Source organism: Sander vitreus, chromosome 14 (genome assembly GCF_031162955.1).
Source record: "Sander vitreus isolate 19-12246 chromosome 14, sanVit1, whole genome shotgun sequence".
Classification (NCBI taxonomy): domain Eukaryota; kingdom Metazoa; phylum Chordata; class Actinopteri; order Perciformes; family Percidae; genus Sander; species Sander vitreus.
In genome coordinates this window covers 28,049,577-28,062,360 of record NC_135868.1, presented here as the reverse complement: position 1 = coordinate 28,062,360, position 12,784 = coordinate 28,049,577, and the positions used below count along the sequence as shown (strand labels likewise).

Below are 12,784 nucleotides of genomic sequence, written 5' to 3'. Positions count from 1 at the left end.
ATCATACTTGTTCAGAGTGAACCACTTTTATTTACTATTTATATAAACTGTCTGGGGGAAAACATGCATTTTTCCATTTTTATGCAGATGACGCTGTTATTTATTGTTGTGCAGGTACCATTAGGAAGGCGTATGAATGCTTGCAAACTGCTTTCGATAGAGTGCAAGCACAGCTTTATCAATTAAAGCTTGTGCTTAATGCTGAGAAACTCAAGGAAGAATGAGTTAGACCTGAATATTGTTAGTCAGGGTAAAACAATTGAGGTAGTTTCATCTTATAAATATTTAGGATTTTTAATTGATGATCATCTTTCTTTTAAGCTTCATATACAGAACCTAGTAACAAAGTTGAAATTGAAGCTAGGTTTTTTCTTTACAAAGCTTGTTTTACATTTTCTGCCAGAAAAAGCCTAGTCGATGCCACATTTCTCTCTATTATTGATTATGGTGATCTGTTGTATATGAATGCCCCATCAAAGTGTCTTCAGATGTTGGATGCTGTGTATCATGGAGCTTTAAGGTTTATTTCAAATTGCAGACCCCTCACTTATCACTGTACACTTTACTACACAGTGAATGTGCCCTCTCTGTCAAATCGCCGGCTTACTCACCTTTATATCTTCATATATAACGGCATTATAGGCAGGCTCCCATGTTACATATCCAAATTGCTTTCTTTTACACAGAGTACTCATGGTTTACGGTCCCAGAACACTATTTCATTGAATGTACCTCAAGCCCGGACAGAGTTGTTCAAAGAGGCTTTCGTGTTTGCTGCACACTCAAATTACAGTGTCCAATTTCCTTAAATGACTTTTAAGGTTATGTTAAAACCATAGAACATGAGTCCATCCACATGTGCAAATGTTTTAATTAATGGCACTTTTATTTAATTGAAATGCACTTGAGTTGTCTTTGCCTCTTTTGTGTTTCTTTTGTGATTGTACATTTTTTTTATATGTAACTAATTTGTTCTGCTATCTTGGCCAGGTCTCTCTTGAAAAAGAGATTTTATATCTCAATGAGACTAACCTGGTTAAATAAAGGTTAAAGTGCCCATATTATGAAAAAAACATTTTTTCTGGGATTTGGGGTGTTCTTTTGTGTCTCTGGTGCTTCCACACGCATACAAACTTTGAAAAAAATCCATCCATACTGTTCGTACTGTCTCCGGGTGAGCTGTTCAAAATCGGCACGGCTTGTGACGTCACAAGCCAAAACGAGCTGGCTAACCGCAACCGTTAGCTCGTAGCGTTAGCATACTAATGCTAACGCTAGCATGCTACCTCATTCTCAATAGCAAAGCACTGCTACAACACACACAAATTCACCATAATCTACAAAAGAACTACTTACATGTGCGCCCTCATTTAGAAGTCTCCCAGCTAATCCTGCCTTGTAACTGACTGAAGGTGGAGAAACAGCCTTTTTTTTTACTGTCTATGGAGCTAGCTAGCTGACATGATCTACAGCTGAGCTACTGAGCATGTGCGAGTGCACTCAAAGATAGTGCAGAAAAAGAAGAAGAAAAGAGGTCTCACTCTGTAGCTAAAACAGAGACCAGCTGAAAAATTGGATCTGCAGCAGTGAGAGAGAGCTGTGCAGTACAACAAAAATATGGTGTTTTTTGAAAATTAAACCATGTAAACCTATTCTGGTACAACCTTAAAATACAAGTATGAACCTGAAAATGAGCATAATATGGGTGCTTTAAATAAAATAAATTTACAATCTATGTGAGGTTTTACTTTAAGGCCTCCATTCATTTGTCGTTTGTTAAAAGATAACCACACACTGAATAGAGGATACATCTGTGTTGAAATGTTGCCGGAGATAACCTGCTCAGCGAAGGAAGTGTGTGTCAGCACACAAGATGATCTGCTGTCAGCATCTCAACACAGGTCAAACTCAGTGCTCTTTCTGAAACACATGGGAAATGACAAATGTCTGTGAGAACACCTGTAAATGTTCGTGTTCTTTAGTCATATATGACTGAATACTTTCCTAATGCCAAGTCATGTGGGGCTTTTCTGCACAAAATAGGGTTTTAAATAGGGATGTCCCGATCAGCTTTTTTGACCCCGTGATCTGATTTTTAAATTATTGAATATCTGCCGATACTGAGTCCCGATCCGATACTTGTATTTGCTCAGATAATAGAGCTGCACACTATTTTTTTTTACCTATTAACTAGTAAACAAAAGTAACTAAAATATGTCTTAAGCTTAATACATTTAACTTAGCAGCAAATGAGTCTTTTCTCTCAACACCAAAACAGTTCTCTTTAGAATCCCAGCAAACCCCCAACCAAAGAGTAAACAGTTTCAAGTTCCCCGCTGGACAACGGAAACTAAACTTAGTGACGTCTCTTGCGCTTAATAGTCAATCTTTGATTTTCTTCTGGTGTTTACCGATGTCGGCTCCAGGGAATAACGGCCTGAAAGTGTGGTTTCCTGGTGGAATCACTTAAGAAGCGTGGAGAATTTGAGTAATCTGCTTCTGTAAAAAAAAAAAAAAAAAAAACTGACTTTTTTTTACTTTTCCTTTTACATCTCTGAACAGACACTGCTGAGTGGCCGCACCAAGTTGGTTTGAAAGTGCGGCGGTGAGTTTGTGACGCAGGGCGTGTGTGATTAAAGGCAGCCATCACTACAAGCTGATGTACATGATCGGAGTAAGGTAAACAGGGTGAATGCCGATCCCCGAACAGCTTAAAAAAAGAAGCCAAAATCGTATCCGATCAGATACTGTGATCGGGACATCTCTAGTTTTAAAGAGTCAACACTGTCAATTCTTATGTCAGCATCCAAGAACTTTTGATAAGGACAAAGGAAATAATAGAAATACAATGTAAAAAGGCACCAAGGAAATCCATTTGGAACCATTAAATTATATACTGTGATTCTGTCTGGGGTCAAATTAGTTTGGGACGTCGGTCGGGCTATCAACAAGGAGGCAATTAGAGGATTGTGAAGGATTCAAAACTGACCCTGAATTGGCCCTCTTCTTCCTAGACAGGTATATAGTATGTCCATTTCATTCATAAAATAACTTTACAATGAGCAATGTGGTTGTATGTTAGTAGCCCACATGAAGTTATGTCCGCCTTTCATTTAGTGCCCATTTTTATTTTGTCCGTGTTTGTGTTGGCCTACTAGTTTTGTTGTCCCCCTGTACATGTGTTAAGTGTCTTTGGGTTTCATGAAAGGCACTATACAAATCTAAGTTGTTATTATTATTATTATTATTATTATTATTATTATTATTATTATTATTACTACTACTACTACTACGTTGGTTGCTACAACAAACTATTAATGCTTTGGCTCGTGACACAGTGACAGTGATACCCGGTTTAGCTCACAATACAACACTTGTACAAAGTACAATAAGGACTTTATCAGTGAATTTTCAGAGTTTCTATCCTTGATTGTGCCCAACTCTGATAAGATTTTAATCCTTGGTGATTTTAATATCCATGTCTGTTGTCCATCAAAGCCTTAAGTTAGCCAGTTTCTACAACTTGTGCACTCATTAAATCTGAATCGCTACATCAGAGCACTGAACCTGTCCACTGCTAGGCAATTTGCTGATGCTTTCATAGCTTGTCATTTTGCTAGCCTTACAGAGATAACCTCCCCCTCTCTGTCTACAGAGGATCTAGTTACTCGGTTTAATACCACTGTCACAGATGTTCTTGATATTGTTGCCCCTTTGAAACTGTCCCCTCTCTTCTTTTGAAAGAGGTATTTGATAATATTGGTCCCAGCCTCTTGTCTGTAATAAATGGTTCTCTTATGAATGGCACAGTCCCATCCAGTGTTGGGCAAGTTACTTCCACTACCAATACATTATAGATTACTAGTTACGGTCATTTGAGAGTAATTAGGTATATTACATTGAATTGAATGAATTGTATTGTATTGCATTACACTACTTTTGCATTACTTTTGAGTTACTTTCACCAAAATAACAGCAGATGTTTGACTTGGCAGCTAGCTTGTGAATTTCACCACCGGATCAATAAAGTGTCCTCTTTATACATCATAGAGTATTCATAATATTTTGTATAATTAATATGAATATGCAAAGTAACTAAAGCTATAAAAATAGATAAGTACAATAGGAAAGTAGGAGAAAATGAAAATACTCAATTAAAAGTACCTTACAGTTGTATTGAAGTATGGCATTGTTGTAAAATGTTTGTTTAAAGCACTTTAAGAAATTCATGTTGTTTAGTTTAAAACAGTCTAAAGGAAATGGTCAATTATAGTGTGATTAAAACTCACTATTTACAGTACTTGATTTACAGCTGATATGTGAAAAGGTACACAACCTTATTTGTTTAAACAGTAATTTAGTTTTACTGCGAACCGTCACAGGAAGTGCTTTTATTTTTAAGTAGCCTACACGGAGGTTGTCTATTGCAGTGGTTCTCAAAGTTTTTTCAATAATGTACCTCCTTTGAATTGTTTTTTAAGCCAAGTACCCCCTGACCAGCGCAAAACAATACAGGTACAATACAGCGCTGGCAGTGATAGATTTACTAAACAACAACCTTGTAACTGAAAAACATTTAAATGCTACGTTTCAAATGTTTAGAATCCATCACTTAGATCATTCATTATTATAGTATAATTCTTTTCAGAATAATGCATGACATTTTTTAATTAGCATTTTGCAAAAATCTCATGTACCCCCTGCAGTACTCCAATGTACGCCTAGGGGTACGCGTACCCCCATTTGAGAAACAGTGGTCTGTTGTGTACTCTTGCTAGCCTACTGAGATGAACGTGAGACGCTAGATGCAAAACATGTCCATCAACATGGCATCATGACTTTGCGTAAACATACACGGCACTTTCCTAAAGCCAAATGGCATCTTATCTGTACGCATTTTGAGCTATCCACATGTATGTCTATGCTGTACACAGCTATAAACATACACACGCAAGAACGTGTTGTGCCATCGCGAGAACGTCACACGCGTGTATAAAAAAAAAGAAGGTTGGGTTTAGGGAAAGAACATTGGGAAAGGCTTTAGTAACACAAAAAAACCCCGACAAAAACACGACGGTGACCAACGTCACACGCCACATGCGGGACGCAATCCCAGCCCTCTTGGGTGAAAGTCCTGTGTTTTACCCATCCGCCACCCCAACCAACCAACCTCCATCCTTTCATACTACTCGCTACGGCAATAATTCACATAATGTAGGTCAATGGAGGCCAAACGGCGTTGATAAACATGCTAAAAAAAACAATTATGCGTCTTGATAACACGCAAAAACGGCATACGAATTGGCGTGTCATACATATGCCACTTTGTGAGATCAGTCTGCCGTCAAGCTTAAGTTGCTCACTTTCTTGTTTGTAAAACTGCAACATATTGAACAGTAAATGGTCACAGTAAAAGACAAGCGGTTTTGGTTGTCATTCGAAGCCATTCCACTACAGGCGCAGTTACTCTCCACGGCTGATAAAATGCAATGATATTACGTAGCAAGCCTAAACATTAATTCCCGACATAATGTTATCTGTCAGCAGCTCAGACACACTGCTGTCCACGCTCACGTACCGTCACCTGTTGGGACATGGTTGTCCGTACCGTCTCTGACCACGGGGACAGCTCACTTCAACGCAGCGTAATAACTCCTGAAAATAATGTCCATCTCGCAAATGTATCTGTCATCTCGAATCCAGCAACAGGAAATAATACTCACGGCTTTTTTTTCCTGTGTGGGGAATTCTTAAAAAAAACTAAATACCACTAAATGTTGCGTTAAAATGCGTTGTAACTCACGTTACTGAGATTGTAACAGGTATAATATTACCAAAATTGAATTAGTAATGCGTTATATTACTGCGTTATAGCAGAAAGGAATACATTACTGTAATTGCATTCCTTTTGTAACATGTTACTCCCAACACTGGTCCCATCTAGCTTTAAACATGCTGTGGTTTAGCCTCCAATTAAAAAACCCAACCTTGACCCTACTGATTGCAACAGCCTTAGGCCCATTTCTAAATTATCGTTTATGTCAAAGATTTTGGAGAAGGTTGTTCTTGCTCAGCTCTCTTCAATTTTAAGTGAAAATAATGTTTCTTGGACAATTTTCAGTCTGGTTTCAGAGTACACCATAGCACAGAAATAGCACTCCTTAAAGTGCTAAATGATTTGTTGCCGTTTGGTGAGTAAATTGTGCTATTTCACTCTTGTTGGACCTTAGTGCTGCGTTTGACGCTTTTGATCATGCCATCTTGTTGGATCGCCTTCAGCATAGGGTAGGGATCCAGGCTTTTGCTCTACAGTGGTTCAATTCTTATTTAAAAAAATGGAACATTTTCTGTTGAAATTGGAAATATCTTCTCTGCTTCGGCAGCGATTACATGCGGTGTACCTCAAGGTTCGATTTTAGGGCCAATTTGATTCTCTTTGTACATGCTCCCATTGGGCTCCATTCTTCACAAACATAAGATATCTTATCACTGTTAAGATGACACAGCTGTACCTGCCTCTAAAAACAGGTGATACCAACTCTTTAAAGTCCCTTTTTCACTGCCTGAAAGACATTACGTGCTGGATGGCTAACAACTTTATCTAACTTAATGAGAGTAAGACGGAAGTCATGTTGTTTGGCCCCCCCAGACTTTCGAAAAATTTGGGGATTCAAGTGTGCGCCCTTTTGCCAGAAATCTAGGTTTCATCTTTGACCCAGCATGAAAATTTGACAAACAAATTAGTTATGTTGTCATCTTGTCATTTTTTCATCTCAGGACTATTGCTAAACTAAAGTCCTTCCTCTGTCGTAAGGACTTGGAGTGTGTTATTTATGCTCTTATTTCGTCTCGTATTGACTACTGGCTTACTGGCTATATTAGCCATCTGCCCATTTTGCTAGCTTGCCTGTATGGTCAATACACCACACTGTCTTTTTGTCTGTAAGGTCAGTTTTCAACTTTAACTTTTCTTCAAGTCTTTACTAGTGTTTATGTATAGTTAAATAATGATTATTCTATTTTTGATATATCGTGTTGCCTGTTGTACTTGAATAGATATAGAATTTGCACTGACACTATCTTGCACTATGATACCATTGCACCTTTCTGCATTTTTTCCACACTGCTTCTTCCACATCGCTTTTAAACATGCTACAACCAAACTTTACTGTAAGGGCACACTATTGATATCTTCCTTTGTATTTTGTAGTATGTGTGCGTGGATGTCATATGTCTGTGCGTTTATGTGTATGTATGATGTGTATAAGCTATTGGACACCTTAATTTCCTTCGGGATAAATAAAGTATCTATCTCTCTCTCTCTAATTCCTTGTATTCTGGGATTTGCCAATCATCTTTAGCACGCCTGCAGCTTGTCCAAAATGCGGCTGCTAGATTGTTGACTGGTACCAGAGGAGGGATCATATCTCCCTGATATTGGCTTCTCTTCACTGGTTACCGGTCAAATATAGAATCGATTTTAAGGTAATGTTACTTGTTTTTAAGGAATTACATGGATTGGCCCCTTTATATATTGCTGATCTCCTTACCCTACATCACTCCTCCAGGAAGATCATCTAATCAGTTCCTTTTAGCTATTCCACAGTCTTGGATGAAAACAAAGGGTGATCGTGCCTTCTCCGTTGTGGCCCCGAGACTCTGGAATGAACTTCCCATTCATATTAGGTCTTCCTCTACTGCCAAGATCTTCAAGTCTCGTCTTAAAACACATTTTTATTCTTTGGCGCATTATGTAGTTTAGGGACATTTGTATAGAAGTGTGTTGTTTGTATGATGTATGATTGTGTCTATATTTTTATTGTCTTCCTTTGTTTTTATAACATGATATAACTTTGTACAGCACTTTGTTCAGCCTAGGTTGGTTTTAAATATAAATCTATCTATAAATAAATTGACTTGACTTGAAATGCAACGATGCATCTGGAACGTATTCTCTTATTGTAAATGAATGATTTTCTTTCCCGAGCAAAACATTCATTGCGACAATATGACCTCCCGGTAATGCCAACTCTAAAAAGATCTTTACGACAGCAGCTGTGGTAAAAACACTAGCGTTTTGTCCACAGGGGCAATCGACACAAAATGAAAGTTACAAATAGCCACTTTAAGTATGTGCAAGGACTATATATTGGCCAACAACAGTGACCCAAATTTCCCTTCACTAGTCGTAACAATGACATTGTCAGGGAACCAGCACTACAGCCGGGGGGCACTGCACAGAAGAACTGTACATTTCTGTACTCGAGACTCAACATAATTAATTGATTAATCAACATTAATCAGTGAGCAACTCCAAGGTGCATTAAAACAAGAAATACTCTGAAGAGATCCAAACACCACCTAAGCTTCCAATCAAGGTTGTAGTTCTCTAAAGTCTGGGTGCCCTTATAGCAAATGCCTGGATTTTAATGTTAGTCATGGTCATGGTTTAGAAAGATAAATGATGATGATGGTGCTATATGGAAAGGACATGATTATAGTCCAGTACAGTTTTATAGTACAAAACAGTTCATCCTGAGGGGGACATGAATGAACCAAATATCATGACAATCCATCGGATAGTTGGTGAGACATTTCACTTAAAACCACAAATGTCAACCTTGAGGAAATGTCAGGCAAGTCAGTAGGATATATCATTTTTACGACCATGAATGTCTGTACAAGGCTTTATGACAATCCATCCAACAGTTGTTGGAGTATTTCAGTCTGGACCAGCTGACATACAGGCAACATTAAAATCCCTTATGCCACGCCAATAGTGTGGTTAGAAATGATGAGAACCAGTTTAAACGCTAACTTTGAGATACCCACCAACTGCATGAGGCTGCATGGTGGTGTTCTCATAGCGTCAACGGCTGCACTTATTGTGAATAGGAACAGTGTTCCTGCTACCAAGGCCAGAAGAGGATTAGGCTACTAAAAGAAGATTAGAGATAGTGTAGGCTACTTAATGCGTAACAAATTAAGCTCATCACTGCCCATTGGGCACACTGGGCATACTTTCCTCGGATACAATATTGTGTGTAAATATTGACTTGTCTATCAGCCTGTATAAAAGATATTATATTCATTTGGCTGGAATTATGTTTTTACATACATTATAATGTATGTATGAAGGCAATGGACTACATCCAACTTATAAATTTTGCTTTTCTAGGATTTGTTCTCCTGCTTTGTAATTTTGTATTTCAGCTTTTTGTAGTTTAGCTTTTACTTAAAATTCTGTGTACCGGCACCCTGCTTGTCTTTTATATTGGAAAAACACTAAGTCTGGCTGCCACACTTTTATTTGTGTGCCTTGTATAATCCACAGGGGTGCCTTTTAGAGAAATGTCAAAGAACTTTTTCTTTTCAACCAAAATACAACACGCATTAGTTCCAGGCCGTTTTGCCGAAATGCCAATTAAAAAGGGTCAACCTCGGAGGCCAAGTAAGAGAGTTAGAGTCCTCTGCTAAACTTTCAAAAAAGACTGAGTGCCAAGTCAGTTTGGTAGCAGTTCAGTTTATTTAAATTACTGATGCTTTCCTGCTTTGCAGTATGGAGCCCCAATGACTTCAATATTTCATAAATAAATAAGACATTATGAAATAAATACTATGATCAGGTGAAGGGGACCATCTGCCATTGGTAACTGTTTGGAGAGGGCAATACTTGGCAGGTGATTGTCTACCACAGGCTAGTCAGGATCAACATTACCAGGATAATTGCCTCACATCCGCCGCCACCGGATGTTCTCGAGCTAGCAAGCTACATGCTGAAAATGGCAAGTTTTGAAGAACATTTGGATGGTGCAACAAGACAGGCCTGCTTGGTTCTTTTGGTTAATGATTGTAAAGATTTACAAAGAATATGTTTACGGCATTTAATATATAATTGGGAAATTTTGGGACCGATTGGCAGTATTGCTGTGTACGAAGTACACACGCCAATACACTGGTAAGATTTGCATTTTCGACACCACAGCAGACAGTGTGCGGCATCCAGGGCACAGTCTGACAGCTTTCTCTCTGCCTATCTGTTTTGCTTCCTTCTGTCCAAGTGTCTGGCTCTGTGATATACTGAGAGAACATGAGAAGTGAGAATGAAAACAACGCGGTCTATCCATTTTTCCACCATATATGGTCATTTATCATACCGTTAGATGGTTTGGGACAGTTTATATGAAACTTGTTTTTTTGCCTACATAGATAAATAAATGGGGAATTGCAGAGTTACAGCCTAGTCACACATGAAAACTAAATAAGAGCACACAAGGAGGTAAATTCTGGGCCCCCAGGAAGTGCTCTGGGCTCTGAAGCTTGTTTCCAAGCTATTGGTACTTTCACAAAATATTAACACAATGAGAGTTTAGATAATCACCAATAATGTGGGTTAATTCACTTTACTGTAATGCAGCCTTTAAAACCAGGAAAATAAACACTTGTGTCATATCACGATATCCAAAATCTAAGACGATATCTAGCCTCATATATCGATGTCGATATAATACCGATATATTGCCCAGTCCTAAGTCCACAGGTTTTTAACAGATTTTAATTTTCATGGATTTTTGTCCCTCTTACTGTTCCTATTTTCTTTCTGGAATGTATATATTTAAACAGGCGGTATAGAGATGGTGTTTGCTTGGTCACCATGGATCTACAGATGATAAACGGAGTACTTCTTGATACAGACGAAAACATTGAAAACATTTAAATGTGATGCTTTCCAGGCAAGATCTTAAGTATAAAGGAGTGTCAGTGATTTCCAAGTAGGTTTATTGACATTTATGGACGGTGGAGATTAGGGCTGGGCAATATATCAATATTATATCGACATCGATATATGAGACTAGATATTGTCTTACATTTTGGATATCGTGATAGGACACATTTCTGGACTTACCGGACTTACTGTTTTATAATTTGCCATGGTATCCAAATTATTGGTGATTATTTATCAAAACTCTTATTGTGTAAATATTTGTGAAAGCACCAATAGTGAACCCTTTATTAAATATATTAATCAGTCCCTCCAGGATTTCGGGGCCTTTTTTTGAGATTGTTGTGGCCCAAAACGCCTGATTTCGCGGGAGCTTTTGTAAAAAATTGCGATAAAAGTTGCTATGTCTTATGTGCGTTTGTTGCAATGAAGTTGCGGGAGACAGTGAAAGTTGCAAAAACGTTGCGATTTTTTTTTTTGGTATAGTTCTTTAAAAATAAAAAGGAAACTTGTTTTGGGGAGAATAAAACTACTCTGGGCTGAAATTTCCTAGTAACCTTACCAAAAAGGCTTAGGATGCTGCAAATGTTGGTATAATATGAAAATGGCTGGTGGATTTAAGACAAAAAATAATAATTTATTGAATCAATCAAATTTGAACATATGTCAGTGGCTTGTTGATCTTTACATTGTTAGTTATTTTCCTATGCTGGCCTGGGCTGGGACACACATTCATACGGTTTGATAAAGTACTGACTTTAACTTATCATTGCACTTACAATAACGAGCGTAGCTGTCCTCAATTTAGGTCATTGTGTCGTCTCATCTCCTTTTTCTCCTGCATCCACCGTGTGTGTGCGTTTGTGTGTGTGCAATCGTGGGGGTACAGAGCAGTAGCCCCACACGCTGCAGAGAGCCGACAGCCAGGATGGAAACGGCAGCAACTTCAGCGACTTTTAAATCGTTAAAGTCTACATTGATGTTAAAATGTATCGGACGGTCTGAAATGTTTTGCACGGTCTTTCGTTGTACGTTTCACAGCACCTTTCAGTGCCCAAGGAATATATAATATTCAACGCCACTATCAGACTCATTTACTGTTCCATCCTGACCAGAATACAGTTAAAAACACACATATTGATGAAAGTGCACTTTCTTAAGACATCTCAGATTGTTAATACCTGTACCCCTTTACACTAAAAGAAAGGCACAAATGTATTGCTATTAATCAGTATTTATGCAATGGTTTTACTGGTCCGGCCCACTTGGGATCAAATTGGGCTGAATGTGGCCCATGAACTAAAATAAATGTGACTCCCCTGATCTACAGTATGCCCAGAACACAAAAACATTATTGGATTTTGATTCATTCAGCACAAATCAAGCTTTGTCGCGGCCTTTTTAAAAAGCATTTGCACCTGCAGCCAGTCCCACCACAGGCTACCAAACCCACTTCAAAGCTTTTCTAAACACATTTCCAGAAAACAAATACATCTTTGATTGAGTGCCAAATGGTTGAATTTTAAACCAAAACAGATTGTGATTTAAGCTCCGATTTTCATTTTCGACACCAAAACAAATTTCAATAGGTGGTTTAGCTGGGGGGAAAAAAAAGTATTTCCAAATATCTCTGGTTCAGGGGCTCAGAAACTCCAGAGAAGGGGGAATAAGAGGTGTAGCAGAAGATTTTCATTTTTAAACCAAAACGTAGCAATGTAAATGTAGCCTCAGCTGATTTAAAAGAAAATCAAAATAGCCAAATGTGTGTTCTCTGAAAATCCCATTGTGAAGACATAAAACTGGGATGCCTGTGGGCAGTCCCCATGTCTCATCCTCTCACAACAAAAACTTTTAAATCCATTTTCAAGGTTTCGAGCTTCGCCCCTTTGGACCTATATCTATGAGGCTGTTAACCACTGATAACGCCCATAACGTGGTTTCTCTGTAAAGTGCAATTTTGACTGCATACTTCCTCTGCAGCTCTGCTTACATGCTTCTTTTCATGTAACTAATCTCCAAAGTACATCTTATAAAGATCATCCTATTCTACAAGTAAATAGT

At 38.3% G+C, this 12,784-nt stretch overlaps 1 protein-coding gene across 5 annotated transcripts in view; it reads right to left on the bottom strand.

Annotated features, from left to right (window-relative positions):
- Window positions 1–12,784, bottom strand: part of thrb (thyroid hormone receptor beta) — a 162,722-nt gene that overhangs the window by 125,488 nt on the left and 24,450 nt on the right. The window lies entirely within an intron of this gene.